The sequence below is a fragment of the Parambassis ranga genome, chromosome 2, assembly GCF_900634625.1.
Source record: "Parambassis ranga chromosome 2, fParRan2.1, whole genome shotgun sequence".
NCBI classification, from domain to species: Eukaryota; Metazoa; Chordata; class Actinopteri; family Ambassidae; genus Parambassis; species Parambassis ranga.
The window spans coordinates 18605415-18615179 of NC_041023.1; the positions used below are offsets into that span (position 1 = coordinate 18605415).

Here is a 9765-nt window from a genome sequence, read left to right on the forward strand (position 1 = left end):
GGCGGAGAGGTGAACTACTTTAACTAAAGTTAAAAAAAATTAGGGTGTGTCCATGTGTTTCAGTTCATCTCTCTGTATGCAAATAAACACACACTATTTGCATATACTGCAGATTTTGGCATATCCATAGATATTGCAATGTCAATGACTACTGCAAATAGCGAAATCCTTGGAATATAAACCTTAAAATGCAGTAAAATTACATGCAAAAACAACAAAGGAAGTGACTAGTGAGGGAGACAAACTAACAGACAAGACCCATCCGGTAGTATCTCTAAATGATTAGCAGCAAGTTAAAGCAGATTAAATGGTAAAATTATTTTTTCACCTTTATTCACCTTTCCATACTTTCTGACAAACACAGTGCCAGTGGTTTCAGGACAGCTGCACCTGGCTCAGACATATTGAGAAGCAGTTGTGCTTGCTTTGTGAGCCAATAGTTTGTGAAACACACAAACTATTGGCTATACATATTCACTGTTTAAAGTAAATTACCGATTTATTTAGTAAATTACTAGCTTTACTAATACCAGGAAAGGTCCTGACAGCACCTACCTGTCATCCTATAGGTCTGTGTCTATGAAGCGAAGGCCAAATGTCTTCACAGGAAATGTGTTTACTATGCACCACTGTTTCCATATATACAGTATACACATATAAACAAACAACTTAACACATGTAGTCTAGCACTACAGTGACATAGAGCTTGGAGCTTCCTCTGCAGGTTCACATTTAAAGCCAGTGTTGGTAATTTACTCCAATAGCCACCTACTTTCTAGACAAGAAAAAATAACATATGAGCTCTAAAAAAGAAGATTTGTCATCTGTAGCTGCTGTAAACCTGTAAAAACAGCTACCTGGGCACAGCTAGGCAATACTAACAGGCTACTATGACAACTGTGAGTACAAACAGAATTCATGTTTGCGGTTTAAACATTTGTAATTTGTATTGCTAAATAATGCATACAGAATTGCTCAATATAACTGTGGTCCTCTCTCTGCTAAGATCCGAAAGCTGTCTTAACACTACCTATCTGTAAAATCTAGCATACAGGAATTACCAATTCTGGCTTTACATACTAACTGAGCATAATATCATCCTAACTAAAACAAACCCTCTCCATAAAATCATGAATTTAAATCAAGCACCCCTCCACCAATGTGGTCATACAAAACCCCTGTCATTTCTATTCCCACACTTAATCATATTGTTGTTCCACTGTCCTGACTTCTTTCCCTGACCTGTGATTGTCATTTGCAGTCATGTGTCCTCTGAAAATACACTGTGGACACTAAGTATCTGAACCAAATGGATATTCTGAATTATTGAATGAAGGCGGTGACTGTGGTGTCATTAAATCATCGCCAAACCACCAAACACAACACAGTGAAGCTTTAAAATATGCAGATAAAAACAAAGCATCTTCTGAAAGATTCCTTTTGAGTTGACGCTAGCAATATGTTTTAAAAAAAAACAAAGAAAAAAGCCTCTATCCTCCGCTCACAACACCACTAAGCATCATCGGACCACTGCAGAGTGGATGAAGAGCACCAAGTTCTTTGGCGTTCACATCACTGAGGACCAGTCCTTGACAACCATGCCCATCCATCCGCAAACTAAGCTTCTTCCAATGACTGAAACAACAACTTATTTCACTGTTACAATTGTATTGGCTCACGGCTGTAGAAAGTCTACAGCAGGAACACAATGTTAGATTTTTTAATGTGAGTAAACTGAAGGACTTAAAGACTGGGCTTTTTTATTGACAATCACACACTCACATGACTATTCCATTTTGTGCTCTACAAAAGACTCTTGTCTGGCCTCTGAAGGATTTGACTTGGAAGGGTTCATCACACCCAACATCCCTTCCTGAGTAGCTCACTCAAGCATGGCTGCTCTCTCTCTCTCTGACTCTTTGAGAAGAAGAGGCCAAACTTAGAATGCTGCCTCTACAAACAGAAAACAACACAAACTGCCAAATCTTTCTTTTAACACACTTTTATTTACAAGAATGCCAAATGCTAAAATAAAAATATAACTTGTTCATTGCCAATCAGCTGAAATTTTATTGGCATATTTTGACACAGCAACTTTATTTCAAATATTTCAGCAGATGGTAATTCTTACACAGTTCCAAGGTCCTTAGCAGGTTCAGTCCAGGATCATTCCCTGATGCACCCGACAGTGTAACAGCACTAGTGTTGGTAATAGCATTCCCTCAGTTACATCTTCCACACCTCCACTAACACATCCCCGTGGTTTCTCTCATACTAATTATAAGTGGGTTTTTGGAACTGAAGTCGGACTGTGTCCTTTTTACTTATATCACACTACAACTGCTGTGCAGCTGTACTTTAAATGTGTTATCATTGTCCCTAATACCACCAAACTTATTGCAGCCCTTACATTTTTATTAAGTTAAGTTATGGGTAAACTTTCCAACCCCTGTTACTCTCAGTGACCACCCAATGTAGTCCCCCATTACAATTTGAATATTGGGACTTATTCTTCAGATTATGTCATTAGACAGACGCAGATCAGTCTGAATATCCAGTCAGAGTCATAAAGAAGCATCTTCAGCCACAAGCACTTGAAGCCATTCAGCTCCTGGTATGTCCACACCCGAGCACCTAATCCCAACAGCATGAGGTTAGTCTAGATTACACTATAATACCAATATATCACTGGAAAAATAAGGCTATTGACTCAATGTCTTCAGTTGCTTAGCTTGCACAAAATCACCTCTTCAACACCTTCAATCGGTCTTTCATCTTAGTGCCTCATTAGATTTTACCACTATATTATCGAATGTTGATAAAAAGAATCTCCATAAAATACGTTACAACGTATTACAGCAATGTACAGTAGGCCTGCACGAATAATCATTAGGGTTAGGGTTAGATCATGATCTCATTTCATCCCTGTGCGCGATTCATTTTTTTAAATGACTTCAGTGTTACGTGTGCTCATTTTCTCTACTTTGTTACCTCCACAACAAAAGTATTTGCAACATTTTCTGTTTAGATTTGATTTCAGGACATCCCCTGAAACACAAAAAGCGCTCCCAATCTGGACGAGAATTACGAGCGTCTCTCGATTTCCAGCCCAAGTAAAGCTAGCAACTATCTACAAGCCATTGGTTTTGCTGTATAGGCTGTGCTCACCGTGCTTGCCATTTTGACATGCGCGAACATTCATCTCACAGTAAAACACACATCAATCAATTAACAACAGCAGCTGCAATGAAAACACGTATGCTATTCCACATGGTGTGCACGCATGCACAAGGTACAATTTCACAAACACACACAGTCTATGCAACGCGTTGCAGGTGAGTGCAGGTGAGTGGTCATCAGCAAATCAGTGACAAGTGTAGGCTGGCACACGTGGGTGCTCGGCAATCTCCGTCGGTGCTCTGACCCGAAGCACCCACAGAATCGGTGCCTAAGTTGCAAGCTCGTAGAGTGATCGTGATAGTTCAGAAAGCCTTAAAAGCAATCAAAGACAATGTGCTGCTCTATGTACAAAATGATTCTGTTTTTGATACTGCACTTCATTGGCCAATTGATTCTAAAATATTGTGATTCATATTTTTCCCATTGAGAAGAAAATTGCCACATTAAAAAAAAGTGACAAAAAAAGTGAAAAAAGTGGCAATTCTAAATGTGTTAATCTAACATTTACAGTTGTAGACAAAATTATTAGCCCCCATAAAGATGTTTTTTTTTTTAATTTGCCAAGTGCTGCTTAATAGTACAAAGAAATTTGAACACAATTTTAACCATAGTATTTTCTTTAACAAAACTTTAAATATTTTAATTTGCATGGGGTATTTTTTTTTATACAAACCATACAAATACATGGTCAATATTACTATCAAATCTGGAGGAGCTTGAGTGATTCTCCAAAAAACAATGGATCAGAAGTCCTCAAGAGACATGCCTCAACCTTGTTGTGACAAGACTGGACTGGATTCCAGACTGGTATAATACAAAAATGATACACAATTGACCGTTAGCATTAATGGGCTCATAATATTTTATTTACTTGTTATCTTTAAGTTTTAGGAAATAAGTTCTGTGCGTACAATATATGTTTAGAAATGTTGTGTTAAAATGTCTTTGCACTATTAAAAAGAATGTGGGAAATATTAGAAGAAGAATGTCAATTGTACAGGGTGTTACTAATAATGTCTCTAACATAATAAAGAAGTCCACAAACAGACCTGCTGCTATGAAAGTTGCATCTTATGGAAATTACTTCAAATGCTACACAGCAATAATTTTTGTCCCCAGTAATACATACAAGAGAAGTGAGAGGCAGACACATACACTTTTAAAAAAAATAAAGGGAACACTAAAATAACACATCTCAAAGAATTAAATATTCTAGTTGAAATCTTCATTTATTACATAGAAGAGTTGAGAACAAACTAACATAAAAATGATCAATGTAAATCTAAAATATTATCCCATTTGGATTTGGAACAATACTCAAAATGAAAGTGGAAAATCACATTACAGACTGATCCAACTTGAGTGAAAATTCCTCAAGACAAGTCAAAATGAGGCTCAGTAGTGTTTATGACCTCCCTACAACGCCTGGCCATGCTCCTGATGAGGTGGTGGATGTTCTCCTGAGGGATCTCCTCCCAGACCTGGATTAAAGCATCGGTCAACTCCTGGACGCAACGTGGCGTTGGTGGATGTAACGAGACATGATGTCCCAGATGTGCTCAATTAAATTCAGGTCTGGGGAACGGGCAGGCCAGTCCATAGCATCAATGCCTTCATCATGCAAGAACTGCTGACACACTTCAACCACATGAGGCCTAGCATTGTCATGCATCAGAAAAAAAAACCCAGGGCCCACCAGCATATGGTCTCACAATGGGTCTGAGGGTCTCATCCTGTGTTCCCTTTATTTTTTGAGCAGTGTACACACACACAGTTTTCTTGCTATACAAATAGACCTGATAGATTGGCCTTAAGTGAGAAAAAGCCCAGAACCTTCTTGACATGAGCCAATGATGCCAACAGCAATATCTGCCTCTACTTCTTTAAAAATGCTTGTGGCACAACATTGATCACTTCAAATGACTTCCACATGCTAGGCACAACAGGATCTACTAATAAATAGAAATATCACACACAGGGCACAATTGGTGCAGGCTTATGATTTCTTACATAGCAAGCTGTCCTCAGACTTTGTCCCAATCTCCATTTATAGCTGTGAAGGTATTTTTATTTTACCGTTAGTAAGAGGCTCATCTGTTCATCCAAGTCATTTCACTACTGTAAATAACACCCATCTAAATCATCAAGTTGCAATGTATATGACAACAAGTGGCCCTGAAACAGATCTCTACCGTCTCCTCTCTTGTTGGGCCACATTTTCAATGTAAAGGAATATTGTTTCATTGTACTATATAAGTTTTTATTGTTATATCAGACATTAAGCTGGCAGTTTTAAGGCAGAGGATGCCAGCGTGACAGCTGCACATGGCTCACAGGTGGGCACAGAATTCTACTGAGGGCTCCATGCTGTTAGTCTTCTACTGTACTCCAGGATGACAGAGAGAGAGAGACTAAGCCACGCGTGCGTGACATCGCGTCGCGACGCGGGCGATAAGAGCTGCACGTGCAAGCGCAGAATTCTGCCAATGAGCAGCCTCTGCAGGGGGGGACTACCTCGCAAGCAAATGCATTATATTACAATAAATGCAAATTCCCTCCAAAGCATTATGGAAGAATAAACAAAAAAACATGGCAGCCCGACGCTGCTGTCAGCAAACGCGGTAGCAACATTATGTTTAAACTCTACAGGCTGCTCAAACAACAGTGAATGAATGACGCTCGGACTGTTTGTTTGAGACGCGCGCGGTGCCATAACGTCGCTGTCATGTCAGTGAAATTCAGCATTAAAAGTAAAGTTCATCATGTCATGTTAGTCACACACAGGCTCCTGTACGAGAGTCATACTCACTAGGCTGCTACACGGCAGATGGATTAGCAGGTTCCCATCGACTGCTGCTGGCAGCGCACAAGACGAACCTCCAGTCTCTGCTGCAGAGTGCAAAAGTCGAGTGTTAGTCCTCGTAGCGTCCAGCGGAGCTGCAAACACGCGTGCTCCGCGGAAATGTTATTCTCTCATCTGACTGACGGTTGTAGAGCCGTACGCGCGCACACACACACACACACACACAAACACACACAGGGGAACACACATACACACCTGATAGACAACGTCGTTTCACGGAGTAGCTTCCTCCTTCTCACCCACCTCCCTCACTCTCTCTGGTGACGTCACAGGGGACTGAAGGCTGAGATGCTGCATTCACTTCCTACAGGAAAATAAAGCCTAAGTACAATTATATCAGCTGGTAGATAACAGATTTATATTGTTTATATTCATCAGTGTAGCTGAACAATCAGAGGATCACCAAAATGTATCATGCAAAATACATGGTTTATCTGCTCTAAATTGGACTGTCCATTTATCCATCCAATAATTTATTACACATTAAACTTTGAAGCCTGTTATGATTTAAAACAGAGAGCCTGGGGTCACGGTGCCAGCTGAGGATCTGCCTGTTCCGGTTCCTAAGTCTTATGCTCCCCTTTGTCTCTGTCAGTTCGTCTGTTTTGCTAGTGGTGTTGTTCCCTGTGTTTTTTTATCTTGTTGGTTTCAGTTAAGTTTTTGTTTCCATTGGACTTGTTCCCCTTTTGTGTCTGCATTTGGGTCCTCATTGAACTCTTTAAAATATATGTAGTGTATGCTCTAAGTAAGGATTGGTATCATGTAGTACAAATGACATTTTGTGCACAAATCATGGCAGAAGTGAAAGAAATACGTTTAGACTGACAAAAAAAAAATATTGTTAGTGTCTACAAAGCAGAAGAAGGATAAGATAAACATTTGAAAGGCTCTGGTAAGAAAACTAGTGATGGATGTGTCCAAAAAGCTGAGAACACTGCTTTAGCCAAGTCTGGAAGTGAAGAGTCAGAGACCAAGAATAACTTCACATCTGCAGAAAAGACACCTCCAAGACAGACTGGTCTGCTAGAGACAACCTGGAGACAGATTACACAGACTGGAAGTGTTTTCCTTTGGGGAAAGAAAGCAGAGGTGTTTAACCCAAAGAAGATGGTTCTCACAGTCAAACTAAATGCCCTCCTTTGAGTCTTTTGGCTGAAACACTTTAGCAAGGAGACCACAGAGGTAAATGAAGAACGAGCCTCATCTTGGTGTCTTTGGATGTACATGTGCTTGCTTAATTTAATCATTATCCATCCAGTGGTAGTAAACCTCTAAAGGGAGGCCCCCAGGGGACATTATGATCAGGCACCCAAACCCCCTTGCAGCTGGCTCCTTTTATGTGAAGAAGCAGCCTAGTTTGTTGAATAATTATTTGGTACATTTTTAATGTTTTTTTCTTACAATGTTTTATACAAACCCCTCATAAGGCCAGAGTCAATGGAAACCTGGTTTTATAAAACAACTCTTTTTTTCTACTCACTGTTGGGGTTACGCATTACAAACTCAGCTCAGGCATTAAAAAAGAGGGTTAGGTAAAGGTAAATATCAGGTTTAGATTCAAGCATACATATTCATAACATTAACGGCACCCCTCTTCTCACCCTCTCTTCCTCCTGTGCCTGCCTCTTCTCTCCTTGTTTCTCCTCTCATCAGGTTGGCCCATATTTGTGATCCAGCATTTTATGTCAACTTTGTGTCCTGTCTTAGTTCTCTCTCTCTCTGTGTCTCGCTCTCTGTATCATTCTACAGGTCTCTCTGTCTCCAAATCTGTTTGCTGACCTGCAATCCACACCAACACCAGTGTTTATTGTCTAAACCTACCTATGTTGTTCTTTGTACACTACACTTAACAATGTGTCCGCTATAGAAAATACAACAGTATTTTGTCCGTTTTTTGTCTTAAAGCATCAACGTCCTGTCATGTTTGTTCTGTAATTTATGATGTTTATTGCATGTTGGTTCCTCTCTCTCTCTCTTTCATCCTCTCTGTCCTGTCTCCTCTTCTCCTCCTCTACCTGGCCAGCTATCAGCAGCATAAGAGAAAGGAAAGAGAGCAAGAGCAAAGTATTTGTGAAAGGCCTTTACTAGTTAATAAGGATGGTCATGAATTAAAAGCAACTGTTCTGTTTGTAATTCTTCATGGTGATGACTTGTATCCAGTTCTAACCTTGAAGGCAGTTAGTAGGGTAGTCTGGGATTTCCTGCACAGACTTGTAGACCTGTGTGAGCTCATGTCTCCAGACACTTCACAGAACACACAGTCTCTATCCTCCGCTCATCTCCTGTTTTATCATGCGTGGGAGAATGGGATGTGTAATCCTGCCTTTCACACTCCACACACACCCCAGTTTTGGATGAACTGCCTGCCTCAGACAAATGTATTTGGACACGGAACAGGTGCATGTGCACTCAGGTTGGACTAAGAAGGCTATCTCACTAATACATGACAATAATGGCCTTGTTACAAATTGGATAGTGAAATTGGATGTCCTCTTATAGGTTGGAGGTTCCTGCTTCATTTAATGGTAATGTCAGCCCGGACAGCCTGCTGTAAAATTGGCATCACCATGCAAGAAGTAGCTCGGTATCTTCTTACTGCCCTGTTCGGAATGTGCCTGTTTGGATGTTAAAGCTGAATTGAACCGATCCATATGTATCATATATTTATTGTTTCAATATATTTATTCAGCTGTAGCATGACAGGGATAAAATAGAGGTTGTTTATAAGCTCTGATGGTACAGCTAACAAAAGTTAGCTCTCTGTTAAATCTACACCATCAGTAAAATTCATTCAACATTTTAAGGAAACAAATATTATTGATTAGAGTACAATATTGATCCCACCCTGATATCCTCTTTTTGAATTTATTGTTTAAATCTGCTGCATTATATGGTAAAAATGTAAATAAATATATAAATATTGTGTTGGCCCTGCTTTGGCGGCCAAAACAGCCCTGATCCGTCGAGGCATGGACCCCACTGGACCCCTGAAGTTGTCCTGGGGTATCTGGCACCAAGATGTTAGCAGCAGACCCTTTAAGTTCTGTAAGTTGCAGGGTGGGGCCTCCATGCATCAGACATGTTTGTCCAGTACATCCCACAGATGCTGGATTTGATGAGATCTGGGGAATTTGGAGGCGAAGTCAACACCTCAAACTCGTTGTTGTGCTCTTCATGGCACATTATCTTGCTGAAAGAGATCTGTACTTATATAGTGCTTCTCTACCTACTTGGGTACTCAAAGCGCTTCACACTACTTCACATTTCCCCCTTTCGCACACACATTCACACACCAATGGTGCAACCACTGGGAGCAACTTAGGGTTAAGTACACATACACACAAGGACACATTGGCCTGCAGCCAGTTGGTGGACAACCACCCTACCACCTGAGCCACAGCCCCCCACAAGAGGGGGGTACACGGTCTGCAACAATGTTTGGTTTGGTTCATGTCAAAGTAACATCCACATGGATGGCAGGACCCAAATTTTCCCAGCAGGACATTACCCAAAGCATCACACTGCCTCCGCTGGCTTGCCTTTTTCCCATAGTGCTTTACGTCACAACTGAACTCCAAGCAGCTTCATCAGCGTACTACAACTTTTAAATAAACATGTCCTGGATGACTGAGAAATTTCTTTGACAAACTCAAGCTGTTTCTGTATAGTCAATTATCAATAATGACAGAAATTGCCACCTTAACATAGTAGAGTAGTTTGCA

General features: G+C 40.5%; 1 protein-coding gene across 1 annotated transcript in view; it reads right to left on the minus strand.

Moving 5' to 3' along the window:
- The window catches only part of LOC114432507 (gamma-aminobutyric acid type B receptor subunit 1-like), a 34777-nt gene extending 28486 nt beyond the window's left edge, over positions 1–6291 (minus strand). Inside the window, exons 1-2 of the mRNA XM_028400559.1 lie at positions 6239–6291; positions 5990–6069 (exon numbers count right to left, since the gene is read on the minus strand). The gene's annotated coding sequence lies outside the window, so the exon portion shown is untranslated. The remainder of the gene's footprint in view (positions 1–5989; positions 6070–6238) is intronic.
- Between the last annotated feature and the right edge of the window lie 3474 nt (positions 6292–9765).